The sequence below is a fragment of the Heterocephalus glaber genome, unplaced genomic scaffold, assembly GCF_053883595.1.
Source record: "Heterocephalus glaber isolate CG9 unplaced genomic scaffold, H.glaber_assembly_v1.0 deba00001429, whole genome shotgun sequence".
NCBI classification, from domain to species: Eukaryota; Metazoa; Chordata; class Mammalia; order Rodentia; family Bathyergidae; genus Heterocephalus; species Heterocephalus glaber.
In genome coordinates, this window is record NW_028258294.1 from 36,157,626 (window position 1) to 36,175,678 (window position 18,053).

At 35.4% G+C, this 18,053-nt stretch overlaps 1 protein-coding gene across 8 annotated transcripts in view; it reads left to right on the forward strand.

Annotated features, from left to right (window-relative positions):
- Positions 1 to 18,053, forward strand: part of Arhgef12 (Rho guanine nucleotide exchange factor 12) — a 153,479-nt gene that overhangs the window by 42,888 nt on the left and 92,538 nt on the right. The window contains exon 1 of one of the 8 annotated variants that reach the window (XM_087212543.1): positions 1,209 to 1,389. The exons of 5 other annotated variants lie outside the window; for them this stretch is intronic. The gene's annotated coding sequence lies outside the window, so the exon portion shown is untranslated. Of the gene's footprint in view, positions 1 to 1,208; positions 1,390 to 18,053 lie in introns of those variants that run through there. 2 more of the 8 variants (XM_087212545.1, XM_087212544.1) reach the window with 2 other exon arrangements.

Sequence of the window (18,053 nt, forward strand, 5' to 3'; positions counted from 1 at the left end):
CATACTATATAATATATACATATACAGTATATATATTTTTAAACTACATTTGTAAAAGTGTGGGTTCTTTGGAAGCTGATTCTTCACAGTTCACTGTGGTTCTCAGGTCCTGTGAATTTCTGTACACATAACCCTGGGTAATAATTTATATTGGTGACTATTGGGATTTAACTTAAAATTAGATATATTCATGTTTTAAGGAATATGTTTGTGGTGCTGGAGGTCAAACCCAGGGCCTTGTACATGCTAGACAAGTGCTTTATCACTGATTTGTACCCACAGCCCAGGAATACATTTTGTAAAACAGTGAACATGGTTTTCATTCATTACTAATATATTGATTCTAGAAATCATGTGCATGGAAATGTCAAGTTGGGTTGATGCTTCAGAAAAGGAAAGTAGAGGCTGTTGAGTCTTAGTATGACGATGTATTTGTTAGTGAACAGTGGTTGAGGGAGATTACTATTTTAACAAAATTACATTTCTTTTAGGGATTAGATTGAATGAGTGTATCTCTTACCTCCTGAATTATACTGTAAGTGGCAAGTATGCTAGTTATCAGAGTGCCAGACTCATAATGCCTGAGGCATAAAGACCTGGGAAGATTTACAATAATTTAACACAAACAGACAGAATAGCATGAAGAAATTTCAATCCTCCCAGCCTTGCTTACAAACTTAAATTAGGCTTATTGGGGCATAAAACACCCCCACCACCCCTTTTATGTTTCTCCTTTACTCCTACCTCTTGTCCCAAATTCTCTTTAAAGGGGCCATACTACCAATAAAAGGAGGAGGACGACGTGTGTGTGTGTGTGTGTGTGTGTGTGTGTGTGTGTGTGTGTAAATTCTAAATCGTTTGGTTTATCTGGCTTTAGGGAAAGGAGCACAAACAAGATTTCAAGATATTTGAGGGATTCCGTTTGTGGTACTGTATTCAGGAAATTCCAAATTTAAAAATCATACTGTGTTTAGAGTGAAAAAAAAATTTTTTGTGGTTCTATAATTAGATGGGAACTGTTTGCCTTGCTTTCTTAAAAAAATTATCAGCTAAATTTTTGCCTTCTTTATTATTTATATATAGGTTATAGTGTAATCTAGGGAAATTTTCATAATGTTGTTTTCTGCCTTTCCATTAGCTGCAGTGTTGGGCTTGAGATGATGTTGGTGCTTGGGGGTGGGAGGAGAGGTGGGGTTTCTTCTTATCATCCCTCTTGTGGTCAATAAAATCATCCCACAAATGCCTTTCTAAGGATGTAGAATGTATGTATAAAGAAAAAGCCTTGCATTGCTAAGGGAGTGGTGTTTGGTGAGGATTTCATTTTCCTCTACTCCATGGAAACAAGCTTTTTGAGCTTCTACTTGTCTGCTGATTTGTCCAGTGATCCAGGTAATCTGTTGCAGTCTTTGTTTTCTTGGTAATATATAAAATGTGGTGAAATGGTAGAAAAATAGCTTCAGTGAAAGGCATGTACCTATAATAGGAAAAAAATTAACAGGGAAAAGGATATTTTTCATTATTCATTATTATTTCTTAAAATAGTTTTTAAGATTTTTTTTCTCCTTTTTTACAAAGCTTAATTTGATTTAAAGAAAGAAAATGCCTAGTTTTGAAAATTCATGCCTTAATTGCTTAGCTTGAGAACAAAGGTTTTAACATCCGGCATTGCAGGGATATCTTTATTCAAAAGGATAGGAAGCAGCATCCTTCTGTTACCTTTTTAGAACTGAATTGGTATAACGGCTCTTGAATCTTAGCTAGGACTTTGACTTATTATTCTGTAGATTGTGATTTAAATATCTCAAGCTTCAGGATGGTTGTTTCCCTTTGCTACCCTAGAGACCGTGAATGAGGAATGGGGAGCTGGGCTTCATCGCGGGGGAAGGGAGTATTTTTTCAGAGTATTTTCTTGACTGTTTTTCCATTTGAAATTAAATTGAAATGTATAATCATATGGAAAAGGTGCTGTCTGTAGCACCAGATACTCTTATATAAATTTGAATTATTTTATCCTTTGTTCAGTTAGTGGTATTTTTGCTCTTGTCAGCTAAAATGTTGATTATAAATATGAAAAGCTACTGAATTGCTGTGATGGCATTGGGATTACATTCTGCCTTCCCCCATCACCAATTATATCGTGAATTTAGAAGCAAAAGCACAAGTAGTATATAATGCTAAAGAATTTTTTTTTCTTCTGAAGTGTTTTTCATGATGGAAGCTATTTTCTTCCAGAAAGACCTAGGATTATATTTTATGACATTTAAGGGTTTAGTGCTGCAGACTTCTCTGTAGACAGAAAACGTGATACTGTGAAAGCTTTCAGTTAATTTGATTATCTCTATCATAGTGATATGAGTTATATTGTTTGTTGTATTTTGACAACTGATTGACCCCTCAGCAATATTAGCAAATTAACATGCTTATTGAGCATTTACATTATGCTAAGTATTTTAGATTTATAGTCTAGTAGAGGATATAATAAACGTATGCAGATGATATACCATTTTTGGTATGGTATGTATTAGTTGCATATTTATGTACTGACATATAGGTGTCTTACATAAGCTACTACATTTAATCCTCATAACAACTCATTCACAAAATTATCCTCATCTTCTTTTATAGATCAGAAAATTAGCATTTTGAAAGGTTAAGTAATTTACTGTTAGCAAAGGCATGAAGTGATAAAACCTAGGCCAGTCAGACTCCAATGTGTTTTCCATTGTATCCATACAAGCAGATTAAAGCATTTTATCACAGATATTTGATATCACAAAGAGTGATGCCCAGGCAGTGACCAGGAGATAGGGATTCCAGTTTCTGGCAAGAACTGAATGATTGGGTAAATCATTTAGCATCATCTGTAAAGTGTAAGGGTTGGACTAGGTAACCTAAGGTTCAGGGCTGAAATTATGATTCTTTTCAATGCAAGAGGATTTAGTCTTGCTGCTTTACAGGGCTGGTTGTTTTTTGCTTTAGAGGGTTTTTTGGTTTTTTTTCTGTGGTGCTAGGGACTGAACCCAGGGCCTTGCACATGCTGCTTTGCAAATGCTAGGCAAACACGGTACTACTGAGCTATATCCCCATCCCTGCTTTAGAGTTTTTTATTGTATGTTATATATTTAGTTTCCATTACTGATTTCCTTTTTTTTTTTTTCCTTTTTTGGTACCGGGGATTGAACTCGGGTTCTTGCCCTTGCGCAGCAGGCAGCGAAACTACCGAGCTAAATCCCCAGCCCTCCATTACTCATTTTCTATAACCTGCTTTACTTGTTTGGGAAACAGGAGATATCTAGAATATCTATCACTTCTAACATGTTATATTCTATATACATTTATTTATTAAGATCATTAATGTCTGTTGTCTCCCTCCTTTCTTTCCTTTAATACATCTCAGGAACCTAGAGTACTGCCTGACTATATACAGTTACAAAATTCACTTTTTGAGTGAATGGGTTAACAAAGATTTGAATACATAAGTAACTCAATACTTTTTTTTAATACCCCAAAATTCTCTTGGCTAAAACTATTCATTTTACTATTAAGTGATACTTTAAGGAATTAATAAGTGTAAAATCTTGAAAAGAAAAAAAAAAACCTACCAAACAAGTTTAGTAAATTTCTTAAGCTTGCTGGAATTTTCTTGCTGAAATTGTTTTTTTTGTACCCGGGATCGAACTTGGGACGTTGTTCTTGCGAGGCAGGCAGCAGAACCACTGAGCTACATCCCTGGCCCTTGGAATTGTTGATAGCATAGAACTTCATTACCGTAGGCTTACCCAGTTTTCTATTTAATGCATTACTAAATACTTCTACTGTGCCACAAAAAACACGGTAGCAGAGTTCCAGTTTGGTTTATTTATCCGTTGACTTGTTTATTACTCTTTTTATTTTGGTACTGGGGATTGAACTCAGGACTTTGTGCTTGCCAGGCAGGTGTGGTGCCACTGAGCTAAATCCCTGGCCCTCTTACTCTTAATGTATACTCTCAAGTCCTGTTCATTTACCATGGGTAGAAAATATTCAGACCATTGAATCTTTTCATGAAGTAAAATAAAATGTCCATGGGTAATTTAAGCATTAGTTTTTTTTTTAGACTGTAACAGCTTTATTGAAATACAGTCAGTATATAATAAGCTGTGTATAGTTATATATATTCTGAATACAAATCCTTTATTAAATACATGATTTGGAAATCTTTTCTCCTGCTGGGCATGGTGGTACCCACCTGTAATCTCATTACTCTAGGAGGCTCAGGCAGCAGGATCCCTGGGTAATATAGTGAGACCCTGTCCTAAAATAAAATTTTTTTTAAAAGGTTGGCGATGTAGTTCAGTATAAAAGCCCTGGGTTCAATCTCTAGCACCACCGGGGGGAAAAAAGTTTTCTCCTGCTCTGCTACTCTCTGGCTTGAATTTTCATTCTTTCTCTTTTTAATGGATTTATTGAAATGCAATTCATGTTTCCAACAGTAGAGTTTTAAATTTTGATTTCCATTTTATCTTTTTTTCTTTTGTAGGTTGTGCTAAGAAATAATTGACTAATCCAAGATAACAAAGTGTTTCTTCTGTTTGCTTTTGGAAGTTTTATAATTCTAGCTTTTACTTTTAGAATTCTGAAACATTTTGAGATAGTTTTTATGATAATGTGTGCAGCATAGATTGAAATATATATATATTATATATATAATATATATATATTTCTTTTTGCATATGGATAGCCAAATGTTCCAGCTCCATTTGTTGAAGAGACTATCGTTTCTCTGTTGAATGGCTTTTGCGCCATTGTTCTAAATCAGCTGTTCATATATATGTGTGTGGGGGTCTTTATTCTGTCCTGTTGATTTATTGGTCTGTCTTGGCCCAGTTCCACGTTATCTTATCTACTGTAGCTTTTTTTTTGTACTGGGAATCGAACTCAGGACCTTGCCCTTGCCAGGCAGGTGCAGTGCCACAGACCTACATCCCCAGCCCTGCTGTAGCTTTATTAGTAAGTCTTAAAATCAAGTTCTCCGGGTCAGGGATTTAGCTCAGGGGTACGGCACCTGCCTTGCAAGCACAAGGTCCTGAGTTCGATCCCCAGCACCGCTCCCCCCTCAAATCAAGTTCTCCAACTTTGTTCTTTTTCAGAATCGTTGGCTCTTCTGAATTGTTTGCATTTCCATATGTGCTTTAAAATTAGCTTGCCAATTCCTTCTTAAAAAGCTCTCTGGGATTTGATTGGAAGTACATTGAATCTGTAGATCAGTTGAGGGAATAAATGCTAATAGTAATGAGTTTTCTAATTTGTAAACATGGCATCTATTTAGGTCTTAATTTCTCTCAGCCATATTTGGTAGTTTTTAGTTTACAGTTCTTACTTTTTTTGTCAGATTTTCCTCTGAATACTTAATATTTTTTGATGCTATTGTAAATGATTTTGTTCTTTAAAGTTCATTCTCAGGGCTGGGGATTTGGCTCAGTGGTTTCGCCACCTACTGCGCAAGCGCAAGGACCCAAGTTTGATCCCCGGTACCAAAAAAAAAAATCTGGGTATAAAGTTCATTCTCATTGTTATTGTTAGTACAAAACAGAAATCAACTGATTGTTAATTTTGTATCTTGCAGCCTTGTGAAATTAATTAATTCTAGTAGCTTATTTTGTTGTTTGCATAAGGTTTTCTATATAAAACATCATGTAGCTGGTGAGTAGAGACAATTGAATTTCTTCCTTTCCAATCTAGATGCCTTCACTTATTTTTCTTGCTTTACTGTCCATAGGTTAGTACAGTGTTGAGTGTAAGTATTGAGAGGAGACATCCCTGTCCTTTAACTGATCTTTAGGGGAAAACATTTAGTTTTTCACCATTAAGTGTGAGGTTATATAGGTAGTTTTTTTTGGGGGGGTGGTCAGTGCCCTTTATCAGGTTAAGCTTTTTATTAATGTTTACTATAAGAACTAGAACATAGGGCCGGGGATTTAGCCCAGTGGTTCTGCCGCCTGTCTCGCGAGTGCAGGGACCTGAGTTCGATCCCTGGTACCAAAAAAAAGAACTAGAACATAACTGATTGTGTTTAGATTAAGTAAAAATCTTACAAAAGAGATCTCATTTATATTTGTTTAAGGAGAAAGGCTTTCAGTAATTTACAAGATGATAATACCCTTTTAAATAGGTGGATTCTCCCTCCTCCCAGTTAACTACACATTTTAATATATTTTTTGTGCTATGCAGTTGTGACATAAAGTCTGAATTTAGAATACATTGTGAGAACATTAGGAAGTAGGAACTATAGATGTATACCATGAGCTTTAAAATAAACTTGTTACCCTTTGTTTATGGATTTTTGATTCCCTAGAAATCAGTAATGAGTAATGTCATATAATTTTGAAAGTATTTCTGATTTAGTCTAACCTTTATGTTTTACAGATGATAATAAGTACATGTGCTAGTAAAAAATCTACTTCTTTTATGATTCTTTTACCATGCTGATGTCATTCACATCTGAATTTCCAGATCATGTCTGTCCCCTGAACTCTTCCTTAGTAGATATATCTACCAGTGTCCTACCAGGCACCTTAACAAACATACAACTGCTTTCCTCCCAATTCTGTACTGGGTTTCTTTTCTTGGTGAGTTGCATAATCAAATGGCTTGTCATCTAAGTTCAAATCCTGGGAGTTCCTTTCTCTTCTTTATTTTCTAAGTCTACTGGAGGTTCAGGATTGATTGATTGATTGATTGATTTTTGGTTCTGGGGATTGAACTCAGGACCTTGCTCTTGTGAGGCAGGTGGCAGCACCACTGAGCTAAATCCCTGGCCAGGATTTATTTCTATAACATTCTCTTTGGTATTTATTCCTTTTTCTTTGTTGCCTTTGATTTTGCTCTCATTTAAATCTTCATCATTTAAAAAAAATCTGTACTATAAATATTTTCTGAGTGACTTTCCTTCCAGCATTTTCATACCCTATCTATCCAACCATTCTCCATGATGTTTCCAAGGTGATATTTCTAAAATACCAATTGGATCATATTATTGGCTGTTTTAAAACATGTCAGTCTTATTATTTTTAGTAGATAATACTACTACTGTCTACTGGAGGAGGGATATTATGAACCTCTTTGAAGGCTGTCCCTGCACCCAATCCCCAATCAGTATCCCTAGGATTCAGCTTCTTTTTATAGACTGAAGTTCAAATTTTCTGTATAGACTGTAGACCTGTATTATCTGGCTGTTTCTCTCTAGAAATCCTTGCTGTCCTCCTGCCCAGCCCCAACACCTCAGCCGTGCTGAGCTACTTGCAGTTTCTTCAAACATCAGCATGTGCTTCTTCCTTTGATTAGAATATACCCTTGTCTCTTTTCCTTGGTTGAAATACTAACTTTTTCAACAATTACTTACAGAATTCTTTCAGGAGCTATGCTGTGCTAGGTTACTATGTACTCACAGAGCTGTCCAATGATATAGACTAACATTGGACTCAAACTAGATAAATATAAAAATGTAGTAAGTGGTATTAAAACAGAGGATAGGATAATTAAAGGAGACAGTAACAGGAGGGTCCAAATTCAAATTGGGGAGCAGAGTGCAGGAAAGATTTTTCTTTAAATAGCCTTTAAGCAGAGCTCAAGAGTAGGTTGGTTGAGAGAAGGTACCAGAAAGAGAGAGAAGAATGCAGGACATCTCTTTTTTGGGGAAAGAATGCATGTGAGGCAGTGAAGGAAGGTCACTATGGCTAAGGCATAGTGAGTGAGCAGGAGAGTGACAGAAGTTTGGGTTAGCTAGGTAACAAGCTCTGTAATTGACACTTGTATGTCATGTTTGATGTTTGGATTTTTCTCCTTAAATTCAGTGGAAGACTTGAAGAAATTTAAGTAGGGCAGGGATGCAAGATTTGTATTTTGAAATTATATGGCTTTTATGTGGGAAGATGAATTGGAGGATTTGTTCAATAGGAGTGGCAAAATGTGTCAAATAGTTGTCTAGGCTCGACAAAATGACTAGCTCTAAGCTAATTGTCTTCAGACAATAGAGAGTGCCTGGTATACAATAGGTGTTTAATAATTATTGTTGATAGAGACTTGGGTGTATGAGATGTGAGGGCTGAGGGAGAGGAAAATGTCATTAATGACTTCTAGATTTCTAAGTTTATCAGCTGGGGGGACAAAGTAAGGATTTAGCTTTGGATTTATTGAATTTGAGATGTCAGTGATATAGCTAAATGACTATGCTCAGGAAACTACTGATTAGAACGCAGAAGATAGAGGCAGTCCATCTGCCCGTATCTAGTATCCATTTTTTTTCAATTTCAAAGAAATTTAATGTTACTAACGCAGCTAAGGAACAGGCGCTACATTTTCATTTGTTAGAAACTGACCTTTCTATAATAAAATCATTTTTAAATTCATTCTGCTTCATTATTACTGCTAAGAAAATCTTACCTCGTGTCTCCTTTAAAACAATATTTGTTGATTATTTTTGTGAAGTCATGGCCTTCTATTAATTTCTCAAGTCATTTAGATAGTCCTGTTTTACACTTAGTCTATACAGCTGAGGTTCCTATTTCGTAGGGAGATTAAAAATCTTTTTGGTTCTGGTTGTGACAGTTGGGGGGACAAAAAGATAAATCACAAGTCTAGTTAAATTGCTTAGGATAAGACAGACTAAAGGTTCCTCTGTAACATGAGTTGTAGGCTCTATTATTCCAAATAAATAGTTCTTTTTGAGACTTGATTAGGTTTTAGTATCTAAATAACAAAATAATTTCTGAAATAAATATGAAAAGGAATATAGCTTTACACCTTCGTTGCTCAATGTGAATATCCAATTTTTCTTTACACAAATATTTACTGAGTACCAACTCTGTGCCAGCACTGTCTTGGTATATAGTAGTGAGCCAGAGGATCTTGTTGTAATAGAGTTTATATTCCAGTGGAGTAGATTGAAGGAGGAGGAATCTCAGATCCTTGTTTTAAAAAATGCCATTTGTTGTATACTTAACTGTGTGCAAATGGGGATAGGGGTTAGGGTACAAAGTTAAGATCAGTTCTCTGTTGATGATGCACTAGTATCTCACTACATGGGATGGAAGTGACCTTTTTCAAAGGTATTTTTTTCTGTCTTTTTTTTTTTTTTGGTACTGGGAATTGAACTTGGGACCTTGCAGGCGATGGCACCACTGAGCTAATTCCCTGGCCCTGTGTCTGTATGATACTTGATCCAATTCTTCCTCTCAGTCCTTTTACATTAACTTCTATATTTCTGAGTTATTTTGATTATATTTTTATTGGATGGACTTTTGTTTTCAAAAGTAGCCTCCCCCAAGAAGACTCTATTTCCTTATTTCTCTAAAGATTTCTTATATCTCTATTTCCAGTATTTAAAAAAAGCAAAGAAAATAAATTTTAGGTATTGTGTCATCTTTTGACATTAGACCCTACTAGAATATGGAATCTTACTGTGGGGAAATACTGAGGCTGCCTTAGTCTTTCCCACTTTCACATGACTTAGTTTGTTGTTGTTGTTGTTTGTTTATTTTTTTGTTTTTGGTACTGGGTATCGAACTTAGGACCTTGGTGCCATTAAGCTAAATCACCGGCCCGGTTTTGTTTTGTTTTTAGTGTAGGTGCTCAAATGGCATTGTATTTTAACATCTTAAATTTTCATAAATTTAGCAATATATGAAGTGTAGTGGAAAAATACAGTGAATGTTAAAAACTTTTTAAAAAAATTGATTATGGTAAAAGACATGGCTGTTAATCCTCCTTAAATACTCCTTGCCTGGAACACACTTTTCCCATCATTTTGACACTTTCTGAAATAGTTCTGGAAGTCCTCTTTTGTGAATGTCTTTAGTTGTACTGTCCCGGTTGCCTCAGTGTCTTGAGTCAATTCAGAATGTTTACCTCTCATGGTCATTAGACTTTGGGGAAGAGCTGGAAGTCACACGGTGCCAGAGGAAATGGTGGGTGGGGGGAACACTGTAATGTTTTTACAAGCCTGTTTTTCCTTTGGATGGCACTCGATAGCAGCATTCACTTTAGTTTTGATCATATCTTGTAAAGACACTCAAGAAAGAGGACTCCAAGAACTGCTTCAGAAAGTGGCAAGAATGATGGAATAAATGTGTTTGAAGCAAGGGGAAGTATTTTGAGGGGGATTAATGGCAATGTGTCTTTTATTGTAGTAAATTTTAAGCATTCACCATCAATCATCCTTTTATGTGTTAGTGTTGATTGTTTCCTATAAAGTAAGATGCTAAAGCTGTAAGGTCTGGGTTCACACCTCAGTATGTCTGCTTACTTATGGCCTTGTTCCTTAATTTTTCTGTGTCTTAATTCAACTGTAAAACAGGGATAATAAAGTACTACAAATCATTAAATGAGCTAATATTTGCAATGCACTTAAAATAGTTATCGGTGTATGTTATGTGTACAGTGTTAGCTATTAGTAACTATTTCTTTTTTCTGTTATTGTTCTTTTCTGTCTGTGTACTTAAGGTCAGTGTTTTGTATGTTGTAATCTGGTGAGAGTTCCTATCTTTCACATCATCTCTATCTTCAGCAGCATCCTACATCTTGGAATGCCCAGTTCTGTCCACACATCTTGGTTTGCCTTCTGAATCCAAGGAAAGTTGTATAGTGGACCCTTGACTAATGAACTCAGTTCATTTGTGATGGGTGGTTGTAACTCAGGTTGGTCAGTTGAAAGCTCAGGCTTCCCTACACAGCCTTCAAAATCTCTCTTCTGTATACAGGCAGATCTCAGTGTCCTTAGATATTGGCCCAAGATTTCTCAGCCTCACACAGGAGAGGATGTTGTAATGTTCCTTCTAGAACTCTGTATCTGAGACCATCTAGAAGCACAAGCAGCTGGCATTTGGGTCGTAACTCAAGATTTTGTTCATATGGTAAAACTAAAATTCTGGTTGTAAGTTGTTTGTATCTCAGGCTGGTTGTAACTTGAGGGTCGCTGTATCTGGATTTTAGATCTGTGATCCTGTGTTTAGGAATATTTGTTTCCTGTTCAGAGTTTACCAAGACTTCCTTTGTGTTGCTCCAGAATTTAACAGACTTGGCAAGTATAATTTTTAGTTAGTAGTTTGAGGTTGTAATCATGTTCTTTCACGGAGGATGAATTTTTCTCCTGTTTTGCTTATAGTATTAAGGAAAGCTAGTAGGGTAGAATTGCTTTTGTTCTCTTCCATCTTTACCTGGAAATTGAACACATGTTTAAGAACAAGTAGTGTGCTGCTGTTCAGGTGGAAACATGTCTCTTGTTAGATGTATAGCTGGCAAGTTGCCCATATGCCAAATAAATATTAATTGAATTCTCCACTGAGCTTTGCTTTTATTTTTTTTTGTGCTGTTGAGACAAGTTCTTACTATTGTAGCCTAGGCTGGCCTGTGTCTTTGCTGTTTAGCCCAGGCTGTCCTTGAACTTGAGATCTTTGTCCCTCAGCCTCCTGATTTCTGGGATTATGGTCATGTACGCCCCACTCAGCTACTATGGAGCAAAGATTTGGAGATGCAGATTCTTTGAGATTGGGAGATATTTTGTAACCACTTTATATTGGCTTATCTTTTCCAGAAATTGCATAAAAGGGTATAAATACCTTTCTACCCAAATGTCTTGTAGTTAGACTAGACCTAGTTTGCTGACTTTCATGTGAAAACTTTCATGTGAAAACTGTGTATAGTCTAACTTTGTATAGTCATTTGAAAACTATACAAAGAGAAGTTGATAATATCTTGTAAGGTGGTAGCCTAGAGGTAGGGGCTATAGTTAAACAGTGAGGTTTTGAATCTAAGCTTCTACATCTTCTAGTTATGTACTTGTAGTTACTTTGTCTCTCTGAACCTCATATTTTTATAAAAGAAGGCTAAAAAGAGTACCTGTCTTACAGAATTGTTGTATGAATTAAATGAACTAGAAATGAACTAAATGAACTAAAATGAACTATTTTCTAATACATAGAAAATACTGAAGAGACTCCAACCACTAAAGTGGTACTCAAGTTTAACTATCATTGCCATGATTTTAATATTTTCATCATTATGACTAATGAGTGACATGTCTGGAGACATCTGCCTAGCAAAGTTTTTTACTACCAAATGTAACTTGAAGCTTTTGACTGTTCTTCAACTAACCATTCTTCCCAAATTAGTACTTTCCAGGGAAGCAGACTTCAGCAAAAATGGCATAGTTCACTGTATTGTTCTTTACTGATTTAAACAGTGATAGAAAATTTAATTCCCCAGTGGTAATTTGGCCATTTACTATCCTCCACCCCCCAGAGTAGAATATTTTTTAGGAGCTAAATAGCTCTATCTAGCAGGGTCTTCCTGCGTTTGGCAGTAGAACAGTACAAAGACCACATTGAGCATAGCTGCTGGGGAAACCTTTTTTCCTTCTCTGGCTGTAAATGCTGTTCTGTCTCTGTGAAAAGCCCTGACATCAGCTCTTGGAAAAATCCAAATGCTTGTGTTAGGACAGAGTTGAAACACTTGCCTGGGCAGAGACTAATGCTTGAACTGCAGTTCTAAGTTTACCAAATGCCTCTCTATAGTCATATTAAACTTAAAAAAAAAATCTATGGCTTTACGTATTATCTGGAGAAATTAAGGCAGAAAGGACAGTTTAACAGCTCTCCTCCCCTTAATGTTTTCTAGTTTTTTCTTAACTGATTCCTTTTCCTAAATGAGATATGCCTTCAAGATAATGTAGAATTCTTGCTTGAGGAGCAAGGAAGATAAAGAATCTATTAATATTATACAGTTCTTATAATGTTCTTCATACACTAGATGCTTCATAAGTATTTGATAATATTTGCAATGAAATACACTACTACTGTAAGTGTAGGCTGAACTTGACTTTCATAGTGTTCAGATCTGTGGAATATGAAGGTTTATTCATTCATTAGAGTATTCCCTTAAAACATTATTAAAACTCTAGTGGTATATTATGGTTCTCTAGAGGAACAGAATCAATATAAAATATATATATAATTATATAAAGGGATTTTTAAGGTAGGCTTACGGAATCAGAATCAGAAAAATTGGAGTGGGTATCCACAGCATCAGAGGTGGAGGAATACAAAATGGCCATGTGTGTGCTGGAGAGGCTGAGGATTCAGTAGCAACTGAAGGTTGAAGGCCTGAAAACTCCCTGCAGAGTCACTGTTTGTGTTGGAAGGCTGAAAATTCTGCACTGGAAGACTGAGGAGTATGTGCTTGAAGGCTGAAGAAACTGGAGACCAACACCCACAAGCAGTGGTGAAGACTGGAGGTTCTCCAAAAAAAAAAAAAAAAAAGGAACATTTCCTTTTTCTTTCCCCTCTTTTTTTTCCCCATTGCCTATGGGTGGCTGCAACTCACATCTGACGTAGGTCTTACCCCCTCAGTTTGCTGTTCTACATGTCAGTCATCCACAGAAACACTCAGAACTTTACTAATCTGCTGGGCAGTTCCTAGCAGAAGTTGACATATCACAACTATCACAAGTAATTTTCATTATATTATGAATAAAATCAAAACTTGTTGTCAGCCTATAGTTCTCTGGCTCCAGTTCATATGGCTTAATTCTTCACTTCATTTGGAAGTCAGCTTAAACACCTCAGATGTCTCTTTGAATAAACTGAATTGCCCATTTAGTCATAGTCAGATCTTCTTTGTTTTTCTCATAGAACATTCCATGATTTGAAATTATTTGGTGTAGTTATATGTATTAAGTCTGTCATCTTCCTATAGAATGTAAGCTTCTTGAGAGCAGGGGCCTTATCTATTCATTGATACAACCTCCAGTGTCTAGAACAGTACCAGGAATAGGTTGGTGTTTCTGTTACTTAGCATAAAATTGACTTCCTGTAATAGAAAGCCTAAGTCAAACTGACTTAAGTAGTAACATATTTAGTAGCTCACATAAAAAGAAAGTCCAGCAGTAGGCTTCAGGGATTTTGATTCTAGTGGCTTAACTGTCAGGAGCCCAGGTGTTTTCCATCTTTCTATTGTTGCCTTGTCAGTTTCATCCTAAACTAGCCCTTACATTTGAATGCTAGGTAGTAGTCAGGGATTCATCCTTCCTCATTCTTGTATGGAGAGGGAGGGAGAGAGAAAGAGCTTTAAAAGTAAAGAAGTTACTTTCATAGATGCCTCCAGTGAACTTCACTTCTATTTTTGTTGCTTCTTTCTGAGCCAGTTACTTATGGAAGAATTGAATTATTAGGCCAAAAGTTGTCGCTGCAGATGAGGTCAGTTTCCCATGAGTCATCTAGGCTTTGAGGAGAGTATCAGATAACTGAACAAAACTAGAGTCAGATAAGTTAAAAGAATATTGAAATTGTTTTCAGGGCAAGTCAACTGATTTAAATAATATAATCAAAAAGAAGGCATATAAAAAGGGAAACAAAGAACAGATGAGACAAATAAAAAATTGATAGCAAGATGATAAACCTACCCACATCAGTATCTTTATTAAAGATAAATGGTCTAATTGCCCCAACTAGAAGCCAAGATCATCAGGTTGGATGAAACAACCAAGCCCAACTATATGTTGCCTTCAAGAAACATAGCTTAAAAATAAAGATGCATATAGTTTTCTTAAAAAAGGATGGAAAAGGATAACATCATGCTAACACTAATCAAAGGAAAGCTGGAGTGACTACATCAATACCAAATAAAGTAGATTTACATTTAAAATCATAAAATATTACTGGAGATAAAAGGATCAATTAAGACATACATTGCTAAACTTATGCACCTAATAACAGAGCTCCAAAAAAAAAAACTGATGTAAGGAGAAATATACAAATCCACAATTATTGTGATATTGTCAGTGATTTCAGTATGTTTATCTCAACTGACACAAATGCATAAACTCAGCGAGCATGTGGAATAATTAACACTGTTGACCAATTTGATCTTATTTCATTTTTTCAGCATTTCAACCACAATATAATACCTTTATTGTTCTTCTTGCAAGTCCACATGGAACATTTACCAAGACAGACAATATTCCAGACTATAAATTAGTTTTAGTAAATTAAAAGGATTCACATCATACGAAGTATATTTTCCGTTGATCATGGAATTAAATTAGAAAACAGTAGAAATATGATCTCTGGAAGAATTTCCAAATATTTGGAAATTAAACAACATAAATTTAACTCATGAGTCAAAGAAGAAATCAAAAGAGAAATTGGAACTATTTTGTGTTGAATGAAGGTGAAAACATATCAATTTGTAGGATGCTAGCAAGGCATTAGAATTTATAAGCATTAAACACCTATTAGAATAGAAAGAAGGTCTAAAGTCAGTATGAACTTTAATTTGAAGAAACTACAAAAAAAGAGCAAATTAAAACCAAAGAAATCAGAAGAAAAGAAATAAAGATTAGGAGTCAAATGAAGTAGAAAACAAAACCAATAGAGAAAATTAAACCAAAACCTAGTTTTTTTGAGAAGATTAATAAAATTAATGAACCTTTAACCAGACTGATCAAGAATAAAAAAATAGACAAACTTTACTTGTTAGTTTACATTAATGTTAGTTAGCAACATTAACAGCTTTATGCCAGTAAATTCAAGTTAAATGAAAAATGATTGAGAGTTTTATAAATTCCAACTACAATATTCAATATATAAACATGTAACAATGTGTGTGTGTGTGTGTGTGTGTGTGTGTGTGCATGCGAGCGTGCATGTAAAACTGCCAGGTGAAATTCATCCCAGGAGTACAAGGTCGGTTTAACATTGGAAAATCAGGCAGTATAAATAAATGAATGATAGGTGGTAGAAACAAGTTTTTTCACTATCAGAATAGGAAAGTTAAGCAAGTAGAACAGAACTGAATGAACCCTGTTGATACAAGATTAAAATCAGAGATGTCAGTATGTATTTATATTTACCTAGCTAGCTGTATACCAAAATAATTACACTTGTGTTTATATACAATAGCCAGTATTTACACACAGATTTCCTATCTGTGGCTACTGTGAGGGCCTAGAAATGGTGACATCTTAACACATTCAGCTGCTCGATCTTGGTCTTTAAATATTATTCTACAATAAAATGACTTTTTGGGAAAATGGCTAATTCTAGGGCTAGAGTAGAGAAAGTATACTTGTATTTTCTGGCACTTCAATGATCTAGAATACCTTATAGTGCCAGAAGCAAGGAAGTGCTACAAATATGGAAGGGTGGGGACTGTATAGGTGCCACCTAGAAGAATTCTCAATGGCTTAAGCTGAAACAATTTGAATTAAAAAAATTGAAATAACACTATTGGATTGGAACTAAAAGTATAAACTAAATATACATGAGCCCACATTGATGTAAATGATTGTGTATGTTTGCACATGGGTGAGAAAACACAAATCTTCCATTCTGAAAAATTCCAGTAGCTTAATCCTCTTAACTCTTAAGATGGATTGGATTTAGTGACTTCTAAAGTTAGGAAAAGGGTCCTTCATCTCTATGGTACTCTACAAGTAGACCCACGCATCTGTGAATAACAGATTTTCAACAAAAGTGCAAAGTATTCAGTGGAGAAAGATAGTCTCTTTAAAAAATGGAAATGGAGCAGTTAGATATCCATATGCAAATGAGTAAATTTCTGACTATACCTAACACCTTATGCAAAAATTATTACAAAATATATTGTAGACTTAAAAGTAAATTGGTCATTTTAACTCTAAGAAGAAAATGTAGGGGACAATCTTTGTGACTTTAAATTAAGCAAAGATTTTTTAAATGGGACACCAAAAGCACCTGCAAAGACCCAATATTCAAATGGAGTCAAACGGGCAACAGGGCTTAGAACTTCAGCATATCTTTGAGGAAGAGATAGTTGAACAAAAAATCAAATAATAATGATTCCCAATTGAGGATTGCTTTCATGTTAATGTAAGCAAATTGAGCCTCTCTCTCTCTCTCTCTCTGTCTCTCTCTCTCCTTAGAGTTTTTCACATACTGCATAAGAAATGCACCTTCCTAAATTATGTTTACTCTTTTCTAATGTATTGATGTTGTGATTAATAAAACATAGATTCATCTGAAAATACTATGAATTCATTGTAGCTTTTGGACATTTATTCAGTTTGTAGTTGATCTACCCATAACTGCTACTATGTGGATCCCTGTTTTTCTTTTTACTTTTAACAGAAATAGTATCTCACCCACTTTATGCCACACTTTGTCACTTGAGGACCAAAGTAATGTTGCCTCGGCCCTTTTGTCTTACAGAGTTTGTGGCCAAAACAGCTCCTTAAGAAGCTTCTGCTGCTGTCTCTTGCTACAAATGTTTGCTACAAATGTTAGACATGAGTGCATGGAATTGAGCTAGGAGACTAGTGTGTCTTCTCTTTTCTATTTATGTAGTACCCACACAAACTCCTCTTCTCTCTAGTCCAAACTCCCGTGTGGATTCCTTACTGTAAATGAATTCATCCTAAGGATGAAATCAAGGGAGAGTGTAGGACTTGAGTTACAAGGATGTTGGATACAACACTGTTAGGATGAAAACGTGGACCCAGCCTAAATATTTACAAAAGAAACTGGGCTACTTTAATGAATAGCCTTATCGTAGGATTCTTTGTATTTAGCAAGAATTATTTTAAGCTCTGTTTTTCAAGTCTTTTCAAGTCTTACTTGGAAGTCCAATATATGAATAGATGTATTTAAGAAAGAAAGAAGTTTTATGTACAGAAATCCATATATGGAAGAAAGATGGGATATTTGCATTAAAACAATGAGTATGTGACTTTGGATCTTCTCTGTTTTGTCTTTAATTTTAAAAATGTTATTCATGTATTTCTTTGAGAATAAAGAAAAGGAGAGGCATTTCTTCAATATTAAAAAAGTATGGGCCAGGGATTTAGCTCAGTGGTTTCACCACCTGCTGTGCAAGTGCAAGGACCCAAGTTCGATCCCCGGTACCAAAAAATGAAAAAAATGAAAAAGGAGCATTGCTTTAGAGGAGACTTCACATTTAGAAATGCAGGAAATGCTCACCAATGTAATAATTTTCCAGATTGTCAATGAAAGTCTTTACTAGCTGTTATATTAATTGTGAACTTC